Raw genomic sequence first — 17056 nt, forward strand, 5'->3', positions numbered from 1 at the left:
TTCACCTTGTCAAAGAAACTATGAATTGAGAAGCAACTTCATCGTCGGGCATGTGCATTCTTAAGTTGTTTGTAATTAATTGCTAGCTTATTAGATGTTGTCTTATGCTATGGTATTAACTTTTATGAGTTTTATCTTTTATGCATCAATGATATGTTTTCTATTTCTTTGAGAAGTATGGTTGGGAGCTTAATCCATATATATATTATCATGGTAAAAGCTTATACCAAAGTGGTGCTGGCAGTGAAAAGATCAACATATAATCATAAAGTGGATTGGTGCTTGTAGTGAGGATTGGATGGAAGGTTTGTTGTTAAGGGAAAGTGGTGTTAGAAGTGAAGCTTGCTTCAGGTAAGTATTTAGAACTTTTATAAACCTTGAACGATGTTTTAATTAGAATTGAATGTGTAAAGCTAGTTAACTTTAATTTAGATAATGTATGAGTTTATGATTACCATACGCTCGTACCTCATGTATACGATTAAATAATCTGCCTCATGTATTCGATTAAATAATCTATCTTCTTTTGATGGAACTTCAACATTAATGTGTTTTGTTAGTTGGATGATTTCTAGTGACTATTTTAGTACTTTTTCTACTTATACTTTTCTTAGAAGGAGCCGTTTCTTAGAAGCAAAGCAGTTGGAGTCAACGACTAATTACGATGCAGCGTTTGGCTAGGATTAATTTGTACAATGTTTTTACAACACGTAATGGTTAGTGCTTTCTCTTTCAATTGATATTTGCTATATCACATGATTTTCCGTGCGAATGGTGTGTCGTTTTAGTTCTAATGGTTGATTTTATATGGCTGTAGCTAAGTTTTCAAAGCCTACTCTCTAAGGCAGGATACATGAAGATAAGGTACAACCAAGCGACCCTAAGTGTAACGCCCGTATTTAAAATACGTATTTTTTATTTATTAATTAATTAAATTATTTATTTAAAAATCGAATTTTGGATTGGATTTGGGATCGCGGGCCTGATTTTTGGGCCCGAGTCTGTATTGGGCTTGGGTTTCAAACCCAAGTATATAATCACATTGTTCTAGAGAATAGGGTTTTAGAGAATAAAAAAAATAAAATAAAAATGGAGGCAGAGATAAAAGTTGGATTGCTAGAGGGTGGAGCGCGACGGTTTGGACGATGAATGATTCGTCGAGCTGTTAATAAAGGTGAGTAGATAATTTTTCTATTTCACGGAATCTAGAATTTTACTGGTATACAGACAAAATTCTACTGTCAACTGTTTCTATTCATTTTCGGTGTGTTCGGCTGTTTGTTTGGCTGTAGTTATTTGGCGATATTGTCGAATTGATTAAACTAGATAATGTTAGGGTAGCTTTTGTTTAAGTTATTGGACTATTGCGTTTATTGGGCTGTTGAAGCTTGAAAGAGCGTTAATGGCGGCGCGCGCTCAGGAATCATACTGTTTTCTTTAACTTATCTTTGTTGTTGTGTTGTTTTTGTTGGGTTGTTGTTGATTGAATTGTGGTTAGGAAAGGGGCATCGAGTGGTTGGTTTACGGTGCTACCAAAGCTTGGAGGCGTTAATGGCGCCGGTGGTTGGGCTGTTTTTGGGTTTAATTGGAGTGTGAGGCTTTTACCTAGACTAGTGTATAGTTGATGGTAGTGTAGTAGAGTGAGGGGGCAGCTGTTAAAGCTTGAAGAACCATTAATAGAGGTCGAAATATTATAGATCTAATTTTGATAAAGTATTGGGATTGAATGATTTGGGGTTTGTGCTTTTGTTAAAGTTGGTTGGTTTTTGCCGAGGGCAAAAACCAATATGATGAAGTGGGAGGAGGAGGAGAACCCGACTTGGTGGCTGGTGGTGGAGGATCTGTTGGAGGAAGAAGAAGGTGAGTGCGATCCGGTGCTCCCGGACGTATTCTAGTTTCACTAGATCTGTTGGGTTGGGCTTGAGGCTTGGGCCTAAGCTTGATTAGTTGCTGGGCCAAAATTTCTATTTTTGGTTGGGCCCGGTTGTGTTTAGTTTGGGCCAGTTTAATTTAAAGTTTTGGGCCGGTTTTCGTTCAATTTTTGGGCCAAACCACTTAACTGTTTTAGGCCAGTTTCTAATATTGTTTGGGCCAGTCCAGAGGACTTAAAAATAGAGATCCAAATTGGGTCTTTCAACATTTAAACTTTTGGGGCCGGGTTCTAAGGTTTGGGCTTGGCCAGTTGGGTCCGAACCATTACTTTGGTCATGAGCCCATAAGCCATGCACCTTGACCTTAGCCACGAACCATGGCTATGACCATGAACCTGTTGAACATAGAAACGACAGTTTGACTTTGACCGTTGACCAATGACCATTGACTTTGACTGTTGACCATTGACCGTTGACTGTGGAATGTTGACTTTTTCCAATTTTTCTCATATTTAAGAATATGGACAAATATAGTAATAAAATATTGTCGAAAATTATATAACGTTGTTTGTCATTATCTAATTAAGATTTGACGTGAGTAGTGTGTAAAACATATATATATATATATATTGGGCTTTGATTGTGGACTGTTTAATTGTGCTACATTTTATGTTGTAAATTGTATGGACAAATCAAATGCTAAAATGCTGTGGAAGCTTGTATAAATTTGGTGGTCATTATCTAATTAAGATTTGCCGTTGATATTGTGACATTATATAATATGTTGGGATATATATATATTAAATGCAATAGTTTTGGAGAAATAAATGTGTAAACACTTCATTATTTTTATATGTGAGATGCTAGTAGAGTATTTGTGGATATTTCCCACGGGATTGTGGCGTAGTGCAATAATATATTGGCACGTGAAAGAATGAAAGTGGTTATGAGATATAATTGAGATATTTTTAAATATTGTGGCTGAGTGCAATAAGGTATTTGACTTGCACGTGATATAGTGGAATTATTATGAGTCATAAATGTAGGACACCTGAATAAATTACGTAACGAAAATCCTAGAACCTAGCTACCACAACTCATGTGATCTGCCCTGTGTGGGCGTGTGCAATTTGATTGGCCCTTCTGGCATTCCAGTGAATCTGAATGGCCTTCGGGCGTAAGTAATGTGATTGGCCTTTCTGGCGTTTCAGTGAATCTGAATGGCCTTCGGGCGTAAGTAATGTGATTAGCCCTTCCCGGCGTTCGATGAATCTGAATGGCCCTTTCCGGCGTAGCCCGAATAGTGGCTTGATTATTCCGTTCGCAAAATAGAGCGAGACGACGCGATATTTTTATGCCGAATAGTGGCGATATTTTACATAATGGCTTCCGTGTGAGGGTTACCTAGTGTGCGGCATCCCGCTCAGGGTAGTTACGCACGGAGTGGTTCATTATGTAAGGGGAGACATGTGGATGTACATGTTCGGGCGTTGGGAAGCGATTGTGGTAGCCAGGGAAACTAGGTAAGACATAGATCGACGTGAATTTTAGGGACACACAAAGAAAGCCTTAATTAATATAATTATGGTAATATGTTGGTTAATGATATATCTTTAGATAGATGATTGTATATGGTTTGGTAGAAGGGTGGGTCAAACGAATTACTTGTGCAGAGACGACTCACTCTGTAATTGAGCATGAAATGAGGTAAGTATGGAATATGCTTGGCTGGTCATAGTTTAGTTAGAACCTAAGGCGCCTCGATGGAGGAACTACATGCCTTATTTATTATGCGTATAGTTTGTTGTGTGGTTAGTGGAAAGTTCAGGCGCCTCAGTGGAGGAACTACCTGCCTTAATTATTGTACTTAAGGATGTTGTATTAGTCGTTGAAAGTTAAGACGCCTCGGTAGAGGAACTAACTGTCGTATGGATTGTGTATATATATGTATAATTATATGTTATATTTTAGAGCTACTCACACCAGCATTTTTATAATGCTGACCCGATTTGCATGTTTGCTTATTGGGTGTGTTCATTAAATGAACATAGTTGATAAGTCTTGACAGGTTTAGTGTTGAAGAAGATTGGTTCCTGCTTGTGGTTTGTGTTAGCGTCACATTTCAAGATAGGCTTTGTTTTCCTTTGAGGTGATGTAGATTTTCAGTTGAGATAAGGTTATTTGCATTTTCATTTGTTAATTTTTGTAATGAAGAGGACTTTGGTTTAAGTTCAAAATTTTTATTGGTTTTTAAATTATCCGCATATTTAAACTGTTTATGGGTTTTTGGGAGTTGAGAGTGCATCACACCTCGAAGATCGAAGAGTCGGGAACAAATAATGTTTTTCCGAATTCTGTCGAAATTCGGGGTGTGACACTAAGTATGCAGACTTTGATCCGACACAGTTGAGGCGTTGTTTAAATGGCTAGGAATGCAGTCTACCGAGTTTAGGCACTATAAATGGTGATGTTTTCGTTTTTTGTTTGGGATTCTTAATAGTTTTCAAACTTCTTAAAGAGTAGTTAGTAGTATATTATCTTCTTTTATGTAAGTTTGGATTCCTAATTGTACCTTTGATGTAAAAATATTTATGTTAAGTATTGTATATGATATTTTAAATTGTGGAGAATTATGATTCTCAGGGATTTGTTTTTATTGAAATGGTAGATCTTTGTATGATATGAACTTCAGGTGTGATATAAAGTTCAAATGTGGTATAAAGGTGCTGGAACAATTTTTTTTAAAACAATTGAAAAAATTTGCCACGGCCTTCAGCCGTGGCCAAACAATACATCCAGCACACTCAAAGCAAACCTACGGTTCATATAAGCATTAGCCACGGTTGCTAGCTGTGGCAAAAGAGTCATTTGCCACGGCCCTTGGAACGGTCTAGAACTATGGGCAAAAAATAAGCTTTGGCCATGGCTAAAAACCGTGGCAACAGATTAGCCACAGGTGCATTGGCCATGGTTGTGTAACAGCCAATGACCGTGGCAAAATGTCTTTAGCCACGGTTAATGGCCGTGGCTAATACTCAGTATTCTTGTAGTGTAAAGAATGCTTGTCAGAGGAGATATGGATGATTTTGTTATTAGTTTTAATATGTAGCCATCTGATGCAGACTTCTTGTTGACCATCTTCTATATTTTTGTCTCTCACAAAGGTGTAATGTTATTAGTTTTAATATAAATGATTAGGTCCTTCTTCTAAATGATGCCATGTCTGTCTCAACTCTCAACAGGGTAAGAGAGAAAATCGGCCAATAATTATACTTGAAAACTGTTATTTAAGTTGTTTCCCCTGGTATTGCTGGTTGTGAAGGTACGGGTGTACACATGGTTGTACTGTTTGAACTTTGGACTTAGTTGGTAACAATGTCAGCTTTCAGTCTCTGTTAGCATGTGTATTTTATAGTATTAAAAATCACAATACACTATCTTTGATTCTAAAGCCAAACTTGCAATGGATTGCTGCTCTGAAACTTGCAATGGATTGGGGTCAAACTTTGGTTATATACATTCGTGCTCCCTTAAGAAAAATAAAGCTAGTCACAAAATGAAGGTCAAGCAATTTTGGTAAGTAAACTGAAAAGATAAGGATTTTTAACAGTCCAGTTCAACCAACTAAAGCAGAAAAGGCTAACCTGATTAGAACGTCGTTTCTCTTTAAGTTAGTTCCGTTAAACCGATCTTAATGCAGGACTAGCAAAATCTAATCCACTACCAAAAAAGTGACTTTTAGCAGCGAACTTTTTTGCTGTGGCCATGGTTGTAGTGGCTAGATGCAGGTTTTTGCCGCAGGAACTAGAAATGGTGGCAAAAGGCGCCTTTTTGCCTCGACAGTATCCTTTCGTGGCAGAAAGTGAATGTCTCGCAACAACTTCGAGCCAGCCACGACTAGATGTGTAGCTTTTTGCAATGACTAAGTTGGGGTTGTGGCTTTAGGTATGCCTTTTGTGGCAGCTGGATTGTGTGGTGGCTAAAAATTAATTAAAAATAGATTTTTTAATTAAAAAAAGAATAAAATATGAGTTCATTCAAGCGGTCAGTTTTGTTTTTTCCCACCTTTATTTTGGCAAAAATTGAAATGACCCAAAATCCAAATTCTCAAACAACAACAAAAAAAGAAAAAGTTGAAAAGCCAAGAGCTAGGGTTTCATTTCCATCTTCACTACTCCATTACTTCCGCAAGTCGTTCTCCATCTTTACTACTTCCACCAATTGGTCTTCACTCTTTAAGTTACTGCCCAGGTAAATATACTATTGGGCGAAAGCTAAGAGTTTCACCAACGCACTTCAAATCACCAATTATAATTGTTTTATAGTTTTTCTTTAATTGTTATTCTCTTATCTATATGATTCTAGGCAAAAGGTGTGATTTACTGGTTTAAAGCTTGTGTTTTCTTCTTATCTAAAGGTAAAGTTCATAACTTTAATGCATTAATTAATATCTTCTCTTGATATTTCTATTTATTCTATTTGGAATGATCTAAACACTCACTTCTTTGAGCCAACTATAGTTTATAAACTAGTTTCCTATACTGGTTTCTTCGGCTTTGTTTCTTGTTTGAGCTACTGGTACACAAATAATACATAAGTCTTTCTTAACCCATTTCTAACCCTTTCCATCACACGATACAAACCGCTGTTTGACACAAGAGTTGGGACATCGAGAGAGGATCAGTTTTTTATGCTTCGTTTCCAGCTGGGACAGAATTACTAACTGACACTGCTAAGGTTTTTGTAACGCCCGTATTTTTAAATACGTATTTTTCTATTTTATTAATTAATTAAATTATTTATTTTAAAATTGGCAATTCGGATCGGATTCGGGATACGTGGGCCTGGTTTTGGGCCCGAGTCTGTGTTGGGCTTGGGTTTCGGACCCAAGTATATAAACACATTATTCTGGAAAATAGGGTTCAGAGAATAATAGAATATTAAAAATGGAGGCGAGATGAAATTTGGATTTTCGAGAGGTGGAGCCTTATGACGGCTCGGACTCGGAGAAATTCGTAGGAGCTGTTCATACAGGTGAGTAGCTCTTTTGCTATTTCACCGGAATACAGAAACCGTTTTATTGTCCTATGGTTTCACTAATTTTACTGTTCATTACCCGGCGTCCTGTAGCATTGTTAAAACCTGTTGTATTGGACTTCGTGTCTTTGTATTATTTAACTTTGTTAAATTTCGTTTTTTGTAATTAAACTGTCGAACTGGGATACTGTGTCTATACTGTCGACATTGATATTGGTGTCAATACTTTTAGTTGAACTATGGATTTGGTTGAAATTCGTTAGTTGATATTGGGCTTTCGAAGCTCTGTCGAAGCTTCGACAGACTACAATGGCATCAGCCACAGAAATCGTTTTGTTTGTTTTTAATTTCGTCGGCTTGAATGGTTTGTTGGGTTGTGTGTGTGGGGATGTCGAGTGAGGGCAGTGAAGCTTGGAGAAAGCTTGAGCCATCGTTAATGGTGTTACTGCCATTACTGGGCTACTGAAGGTTTTGAAATTTGGGTTTATTTGGTTGTGTTTGAACTGTGTTTTTGTATGGTGGGTTGATGGGATGATGTTTGGTGGTAGTGGGGATGGTTGGGGTTGTCGACTTGAGCTTGGAACAAGCTTTAATGGCGGCGGAAAGTTGGTTCCAGATCTAGTTTGGTGATGTCGGATTTAAGGATTTGAGGAATGTGTGTTTGTTAAAGAGGTAGGGGTTTTTGCAGGGAGTAAAACCGCCTAGTTAAAAATGGGTGGTGTGTGGAGGAGTGGTGGCCGGATTTTGGTGGCTGTTGGTGGTGTGAAGATGATGAACAGTAGATTTCGGTTGGATTTGGGCCTTGGGCTTAGCTAGTTTAATTGGTTGGGCCGGATTCTATTTTAGAGGGTTGGGCCCGATTATGTTCTAAAGTATTGGGCCAGTTCATTTCTATTTTTTTGTTTGGGCCCTTTTCCTATTAGTTGATAACTTATTATGGGCCAGTTCTAATTTTTGTAATTGTGGGCCGGTTTTCTTTTATTTTTTAACCGAACCACTTAACTGTTTTTGGGCCCGTATCTAATATTGCTTGGGACCAGTCCATTGGACTTAAAATAGATCTTTCTGGGTCTTTACATGTTTGGACTTTCGGGTTCTAAGGTTTGGGCTTGGCCAGTTGGGTCCGAACCCTTACCTTGGTCATGAGCCCATGAGCCATGCACCTTTGACCTTAGCCATGAACCATGGCTATGACCATGAACCTGTCGAACATGGAAACGACAGTTTGACTTTGACCATGACATGTTGAGTTTGACCTTGACCATGATGTGTTGATCTTTGACTAGGACACGTTGACTTTGACTAGGACATGTTGACTTTGACCAGGACAGTTTGACTTTGACCAAGACCTGTTGACTTTGACCAGGACATGTTGACCTTTGACCATTGATGGTTGACTTTGACTTTGACCGTTGACTAGGAAACGTTGACTTTTCTAGTTTTTCACACATTTGTTTATATTCATTATTTAATTATGATTTGACGTGAGTAGTGTGTAAAACATATATATATTGGGCTTTGATTGTGGATTGTAGACTGTATAATTGTGCTATATTTTATGTTGTAAATGGTATGGACAAATTAAATGTGGAAATGCTGTGGAAGCTGATATAAATCTAGTTATCATTATCTAATTAAGATTTGACGTGAGTAGTGTGTAAAGCATATATATGTTGGGATATATATATTAAATGGAATAGTTTTAAAGACATAAATGTATAAATACTCCATTATTATATATGTGAGATGCTACTATGAGGTAGCATAGTATTGGTGAATATTTGCCCACGGGAGTGTGGTGTAGTGCAATAATATATTGGCACGTGAAAGTATGAAAGTGGTTATGAGATATAATTGAGATATTTATAAATATTATGGCTTAGTGCAATAAGGTAATTGACCTGCACGTGATATAGTGGATTTATTATGAGTCATTAATGTATGACACTTGAATAAATTACGTAACGAAAATCCTAGAACGACTACCACAACTCATGTGATTGGCCCCTTCCGGCGTTCAGGTTAATGGAATGGCCTTGAGGCTTCTTCCGGCGCGTTCGAAGAAATTTGAATGGCCCCTCTGGCGTAACCGAATAGTGGCTTGATTATTCCGTTCGCAAAATAGAACGATGATGCGCAATATTTTATGCCGAATAGTGGCATTACTTACATAATTGCTTCCGTGTGAGGATTTACCTGGTGTGCGGCATCCTGCTCAGGGTGGTTACGCATGGAGTGGTTCATTATGTAAGGGGAGGCATGTGGATGTACATGTTCGGCATTGGGTAGCGATTGTAGTAGCCAGGGAAACTAGGTAAGACATAGATACGACGTGATTTTAGGGACACACAAAGAAAGCCTGAAATAATCTAATTATGGTAATATGTTGGTTGGTTATAGTTTAGTTAGAACCTAAGGCGCCTCGATGGAGGAACTACATGCCTTATTTATTATGAGTATAGTTTGTTGTGTGGTTAGTGGGAAGTTAAAAGGCCTCGATTGGAGGAACTACCTGCCTTAGTTATTGAACTTAAGGATGTTGTATTAGTCGTTGAAAGTTAAGGCGCCTCGGTGGAGGAACTAACTGCCGTATAGATTATGTATATATTTGTATAAGTATATGTTGTTTTTAGAACTACTCACACCATCATTTTTATAATGCTGACCCGATTTGCATGTTTGCTTATCGGGTGTGTTCATTCAATGAACATAGTTGATAAGTTTTGACAGGTTTAGTGTTGAAGAAGAGTGGTTGTTGCTTGTGGTTTGCGTTAGCGTTGCATCTCAGGATTTGTTTTGTTTTCCCTTGAGGTGATATAGAATTTCAGTCTAGACAATGTTTTTGTATTTTTCATTTGTAAATTTTATTAAAGAGTTATTGAAAGGAGAGTTGTAACCTAATCTTATTTGTGAATCTTTGTCATGAAGAAGACTTTTGTTTAAGTTAAAATTTTTATTGGTTTTTATTATCCGCATATTTAAACTGTTTATGGGTTTTTGGGAGTTGAGAGTGCGTCACACCTCGGAGATCGAAGAGTCGGGAACAAATAATGTTTTTCCGAATTCTGTCGAAATTCGGGGTGTGATAGTTTTCATTTTATTTTTATACTTTTTTAAGTTTAAATGTAGGTGCACACATTTCCAGGTTGATGAACTCCCAAAGCTAGGTCTTGCCAAAAGAGATTAGCTAGTAGACATTCCAATCGAATAACAGACATTAACTTGGATTGCTTGCTTACATATTCATCAATCCCAATTAGTATGCCATTAATTGGATGACTCCAAAATCCTTGAACATGTATGCTATTAACACCAACACATGCCTCGTGTGTCCTAGAGGTGCAAAGATGAAAAATCATTGTTTCCTACACTCAAATGGACTGTGAAACACATACTAGAATGCATTTCTTAACAAGCCATCTTCTTAATGAAACTTCTATTTAAGTCTTGCATACACATTGTTGCCAATGAAAATCCAGGCTGAATCATGGAAACTTTGCAATCAACCTGTTTTAGTTTACCAAGTAATCTTTGAGAACCAGCAAATAATAAGGGGCATAAATTTCACAACTAAGTCTTCAGTAAGGCCTATAGTTGAACTGAAGTGAACAACTAGAAGTACAATAACGTTGTCTCTATCAATCACTCTAAACTCCATGTTCCATAAGTTTGGTATACTCCTAAATCCTATATGGAGTCTACACTTCAAAAGGGGTCATTGTAAAGATCTACCTGTCAGTCACCACTAACTCTGTATATTTGGGGTCTCTTACTCATTTTAAGGCGAAGGATATGGAACAGGAAACTGCTAGTGTCCTCAACTATTTTCATGTATCAGCCTAAAAGGGAGTGGTGCGAACTTCAGAGGAATGAGGGGCATATTGATCCATAAGCCCGGGGAGAAGTTTCAAATTCTTTTCTAATTCTAGTTCTTCTTGCAGGTACTTGCATTTTATCTCAGCTTTCTTTTCTTCATGCATCTTAATCAGTTTCTCCCTTTCCACTTCAAACTCTTTGATGCCCTTGGCTTGTGATTGTATGAAATTAGCAATCTCCTCACGCCTGAGTTTGTCATCCTCCTGAGTTTTGAGATTTGCAGTGGATTGCTTCGTTTTCTTTCTTTCTTCTTGCAGCAGCTCTTCGAAGTTTCTTTCTTTGTCCTCAAATCTTGCTAGTTTTGTACATAAGCTCTTTATTTTTATACTTGCTAGTTTTGTAAGTGTAACTTATTTGTTTTTTTCTTTTTTTAAAATGATGTTGTGTTGTTTGCTTGGGCAGTTATACAAATCTGCGCTTGGGAATTGTTTTGAGATTCAAGACTGGGGGCCGATAGAGTTCTCCATCATGACTAAACATTTTGAGCGACAAGGAAAACCACCTTTTGCATACCACTCTGTAAGTTCAATGCGTGTTTTTTGTAATTTTTGTATGCTAATGGAATGTGTAATTGGGAAGGTGAAATGGACTCATGAGAACTTCATTGCTCAGGGGTCTCATCAAGACAACAAAATTACATTTAGCTATAATAGGTGATATTTGAACACATTTTTCTGTTGATTAGTGTTGCCTTAGATGATCCTATTTCAACTTTGGTATGTCGGAAGTATAGTTTAAGTAAACCCCAAATGCCTTCTTGAGTGTTTATTTCGAGTATAATTTTATATTCATTTTATGCACATATACCGGAAATTGGCCTAATGCTATTTAGAGTATAATTTTCTCATGACGTCTCCTAACAAAAATATGAAAGAGGATATGCAAAGTGTGTATGGACGCCATCTACTTGAATTTGTTCAGTATAATTGCATGAACATCGAACCTTGAATTGGAGAGATCATACTGATCGGAAGTTAGGATTGCCTTGGGAAAAGAAATAGTTACATTTGGAAAGGGAATCAATTTTTGAGAGACATAGGAAAAGGGATAGTACTTTAAGTTTGTTATGTTTTTGTTTTGTTTTTTTGTTATTTCTTGAAGTACGTGTTATTAAGTCTGCCGTCTTTATTTGAGCTCTTCTGTACAGGAAGAGAATAGGTATAACTCCAGTAGAGGCGCACACATAAATCTCAAGCGCGTGGAGAATGCTCGCATTCTGGACACAAAATTCCAGGTATCGTTTATATCATATATTAATTAAATGAACATGGCATTATTAAAACATAGCAAATATTTGCGGCATACTCCAAATATACATGTTTCTTTTAATTGATGGTTTTCTTTTATCAATTCTATGTGTAGGAGTGGGCTAATTCAAGTTGCTAAAATGTTCTTTTGAAAACTTGCTGCTGATTTTTTTGAATGTGGTTCTAAAACTTGATTCTAAATCATTTGTTTGATTGTTGCTCTAAAACTTAATGTGTTATTTTTACTTGTTGCAGTATAAAGAAGCTGAGAGTATCACTCATTTGGGATCTGATTATTGGTTGACTAGAAAGACCAAGCCATCACTACACCATAATTGTATTTTTGTGACAGAGGCTTTTGGGGATTTGTGACGCCAAAATGGCGTCAGAAATTTTGTGACGCCAATTAGGCGTCAGTATTTGGTTTTTAGCGTCACAATAAATCAAAAAGTTGTTTTATTTTTTTCAAGAAAAAACTGAAAAACATAGTGACGGCATATAGGCGTGAAAGGTATAAATATTTTAGCTAATAAAAAATTAAAACTAGCGCACATGTTCGCACGTGAGGCGTCACACCCAAAACACTTCGGTTTCTTCTCGATCTCAACTCTCTCTGTACTTGACTTCTCAAATAAGCCCTAGGGTTTTTAGTAGAAGAATGGAAAATTGATTGTGCGAACATGAAAAGTTCAAACTCATATTCGTCAGTTTGAAGCTAAGCTTCTATTATTTGCTCTCAAGCGTTCAACGATCTTCCCACTCATTGTATCCCTCTCAATTTTTCAGGTGGGTTTCGTTGTGGATCATGGACAACAAGAGTTCAAGTCCTGCCAAACGAATTGCTAAGTCCATCTGAAGGTAACTATTTCTTCAATCAATTGTTGGGTTTTCAATTAAGCTCAAGAAATGGCAAACGAAACCGAAAAGCAAGTAATTTTTTTTTGTATTTTTTTGATTAGTAGAGTTATTTTTATAAATTGATTTGGGGTTATGAAATTCACTGAATTGGGGGTTTTGCTTCATCGTGGGTTTGGCACCACAAGTGGAATTGGATTTTGTATAGTTCTGAAAAATTCAATGTTATGTACTTCTATTGAAGAGTTTTATACTCTATATTTGGGAATATTTCTGAACTATATAATCACTTTGCTTGAACCTAGAGCTGCAAATCATATATCCAATTTTGGATCGATTATACAATTTTCAAGCTAGTGCACATGTAGGTATTATGAAAAGATGTAACTATTTGAACTACAACTTAAATGTCTGTATTAGCTGGAGATTGCTCTGTATTCTGTAATAATCTACATTAATTAGGTGGAGATTACTCAACTCATTTAGAGGTAGGGATGGTAAATTAGTAGAGCTGCTCAAGCTTGGCCACTTTGTTAGCTCGCTCAAACTCAACTCGACTGTGTTATGATATACGCAGAGTATGAACATATTTTAAATCCTGTACGTCTAAAACAAGTCGAACACTCAAACCTGAAAATATTGAAACTCATCGACTACCATCCTACAACAGTAGACTAACTGAGATACTCGAGCTCAGTATAGCTCGGATACTATCTAGCTCCTCGAACTAGTGCCAATTACATAATGAGTCGAGAGCCTCAACATACTTGTGTCATAAACCAAACAATAATTATATTGGTTGTAAATCAGAACATGCCTGTAAATCATCGAATGATCTTTGTGGACCCAAAGCTTTTATTTATTTTTCGAAATTTTAGTTGCTTGAAGTTATGTTTTTTGAACTTCTAACATTAGTTTTCCACTTAAAGTATGTTTCTTTATTATTATAATATGATGTCTAGTTTCTTTTCTTCTGTTTTGGTTTTTGTATAGTTTGTTTACTGTATAAGTATTGAGCTTGTGTTTTTCTTTACAGTGATAGATTATAAGTTATTGATATTGTCTAGTATTGTTCGATTGAGAATTATAGTTAGTTTTGATATCCTTTGTTTCAATGTGTGTTCATATCAATGTTGAAACCAGCCACTTTTGATTACTTCTTTTCCTTCAAAAGTTGGAATCTTTAGTTGTTGGTTCTCTCAAATTGATTTTGGGGTTTGTAATTTCATGTCAGTTTCGAGTTTCACACAACAGCGGCAAGGTTTAATCATATTGGCGTTGTTTATATATAATGGAATTCTGTCATCTACATCAAGTGCGAGGTAAATCTGATTTAGAACATCATTTCACTGAATTTGTAAGTGAGAGGATTTGGAAATCCCAAATGACTCTCATCCTAGCAGAAAATGTCTGTAAAAGAATGAGAAGAGGAAGTGCGTGGGCTCTGTTTGATGGGGGTGGCGTCCTTATGTCATTTTTTTGGCTAATATGTTGAATTTTGTTGTTGGTTTATAGTTCAAACGCCTAGAGAACAGGTAGCTGATGCTGAGGCATTTCTCGACTTAACCGGTATGTTTGCAACTTTTATTTGTCAAGTCGAAATGCAACGAGGGAATAAAACCATCTGATTTTGTAACTTTACTACTACTTTTTTTTTTTTTTTTTTCTTTCTACTCCGAGAATTTAGTGGTACTCGCGCGCCTTGTTGGTTTGGAAATACAATGGTAGTTTTGCGCCTAAAGTTCTTAAGAACACATTGGGATTCGGCTGGTGAGGAAAGCGCTGGTGGATCTTAAGTGAGTTAACTATGGATGTGTGTTGATTTCTTGGCGAGACTATTTATTAGATGCAATAAAGATCTTAGTTATATGCTCTTTGAATGATTTTTTTCTTTTAGAAAAACATTATAATTATCTTCGCCATTGCTACTTGAGATGATTGTTTTCCTTGTCATTTATAAGTTGTTTAGTTATCAACTTGTTTACCATTAATTGGTTCGTGTTATCATTTTTTATTTAAGTGGTCGATTGGATTTTCCGTTTACTTGCGTAAACTTCTTTCTCATTTTGTGGTGGTACTAAACTGGTGCTGCGGGGGTACTACTGCAGCTGCAGCTTCCAGGTGCTGCAGAGTGCATGAGTGTGTGCAGGTGGTGATGTGAGTGTGCTGCTAGCTAGTGTGTGAGTGTGTGCATGTGGTAATGTGAGTGTACTGCTAGCGGGGTGTGAGTGTGCAGGTGTTGTTGTTGCTGCCTTTGCTTGGGTGTTCTTTATTCTTTGGTGGTGTCCTTCTTTGGGTGTCCGCTTGTTCTTTGGGCGGGTGGTGGTGTCATTTCTTTGGGTGCTTGCTTGCCGCTGGTGCCTGATGCTGGTGTCTACTGCTGCCATGGACCTGCTATGATGTATCATTGGACAGGTATCAATCGTGTTTCGGTTGGACAGGTATCAATCAATGACCTAGTGTTTTATAAGTCACTTGCATACAACTTCTTTTGTGGACAGGGACTTCTCCCTTTGCCAAACACCTAGACTAGGCTAGCTCATTTATTTCCTTTCTTTCTTCAAGATGTTTCATATACTTAATCCTTTAGTTCCCCTTCCATTTCCTTTTTTATTTAGTCACTCTTCTTCAAATCTGGTTCAGTCATGGGATGTACAAGGTATGAAGGTGGACTGGGATAGGAAACTGGATTTTATATTCCAGTATCAAACTGGTTACCTTTTAAAAAAAATATCAATAGCGGCAGTATGAGACATAGTTTAATATTTTCTCATTTCCAGGGAGGCTAATCATGGGAGTGAATATTAAATATTTACTCACTAAAATGAGATTCTGGTATATTAATTCTAGGAGTTGTGGAATGATCAATTTGTGTTCAATAAGAATCTTCTTTGTTTTGCTACTTAAATTGCCGTTTCTTTTATTATTTCTCTCTTAGTGAGCTCCTTTGTAACTAGTATCATCCAATACCAATACACAATAAAGCCTTCCATGTTTCATTTTCAGCAAAAACTGTTTGAAAAATATAGTATAACAATTTGTAGCACTTAGTTAAAAGGGAAGCAGAATAACTAGTTCTACTACTCGTATATGATGTGGAGATGACATCTGTAGATAAAATGAATGATATATAATTCAGATAGCCTCCATGTTTACATTCACTTCCTAGAGATTAGAAGTCATATTCCACTGATGATATTAATTTCTGTAACTAGGCGTTTTTTAATTGAACCATTCTATCCATTAGTGTTGCTTTAGAAGAGACACATCAGTTGTAGTTGGCCAAATAATTTAGACCAAGAATGTTAGCATGCATTAACTTAGTCCGCTTTCGACAATATTTTCCTTAAATTAGCATGGATTAGCATAAAGAGATTGTCCCATATGTTTCTATACGAATATGAGTTTCAAGTAAAAGAAAAACAATGTATATAGCTTGTGTCCATGTTCTCAAAGGCATATGACCACAATTGTCTTTCATCTCACCTGAACGGATGTTGGTAGAAGTTGGCTGGGATTTTTTTTTACTGTTGTTCTTCGTTTTCTTTGTTTAGGTTTAATCCTCAATGTTTTAAGCCACGAGTTTATGTCTTGCCGGTCTTTGAGGAAGGCCGTGATTTACTTTGCAGAGGAACTTCATTTGATTAGGAGTTTGTATCTGACTACCACGGAAGAAAGATATCAAGATGCGGTACTTGAAATAACATATCAATTTACATTTCTTAGTGTTCATTATGTTGGGGCGGATACTTATCGAACAATTTGCTTTATCTTGTCCGATTATTTATTTTACCCTTTTTAAATAAAAGCTGAGCTATTCTTGTATTTCCTTCTTGATGTGATACCTATTTCTTCTAGTGATTATGAGGGACAAACTCACAAAGCTTCAGACACCCAGATATGAATTTTAACTGTTTTGAGGTACACCCTTACCCTATATAAAAAGACAGTAGACTATCCACTTTCTTCATTTTAAAATTATGGCGAGTAAATTGTGTATTTTCAAGTTCTCTCAAGTCTGAATTAGTGATTGCATAATCATACAATTCTTAAGTCATAAGTTTTGATAAAGTTGTAAACAAGTTGGTAGTGCTTTCGTAGCCATATATATAGAAGTGCTTACTATAGTTATTAGTAGCCATTGATTGTATTCTGACGCCTTCGGGGGTC

General features: G+C 36.7%; 2 long non-coding RNA genes across 5 annotated transcripts; both read left to right on the forward strand.

Annotated features, from left to right (window-relative positions):
* Positions 1-5951: 5951 nt before the first annotated feature.
* Positions 5952-12353, forward strand: LOC147524869 (uncharacterized). The gene is made up of 5 exons (XR_015197458.1): positions 5952-6122; positions 6237-6288; positions 11187-11303; positions 11932-12018; positions 12287-12353. It is a non-coding gene; the product is annotated as an uncharacterized LOC147524869 (long non-coding RNA).
* Positions 12354-12592: 239 nt separating this feature from the next.
* LOC147524870 (uncharacterized) lies at positions 12593-15108 on the forward strand. Of its 4 annotated transcripts, none has more exons than XR_015197468.1 (5): positions 12593-12889; positions 14121-14208; positions 14402-14455; positions 14567-14682; positions 14995-15108. It is a non-coding gene; the product is annotated as an uncharacterized LOC147524870 (long non-coding RNA). The 4 variants fall into 4 exon arrangements; XR_015197461.1 differs by having other exon boundaries at positions 14574-14682; XR_015197465.1 differs by having other exon boundaries at positions 14121-14455.
* The last annotated feature ends 1948 nt before the right edge of the window (positions 15109-17056 follow it).

Source organism: Coptis chinensis, chromosome 1 (assembly GCF_015680905.1).
Source record: "Coptis chinensis isolate HL-2020 chromosome 1, ASM1568090v1, whole genome shotgun sequence".
Lineage (NCBI taxonomy): Eukaryota > Viridiplantae > Streptophyta > Magnoliopsida > Ranunculales > Ranunculaceae > Coptis > Coptis chinensis.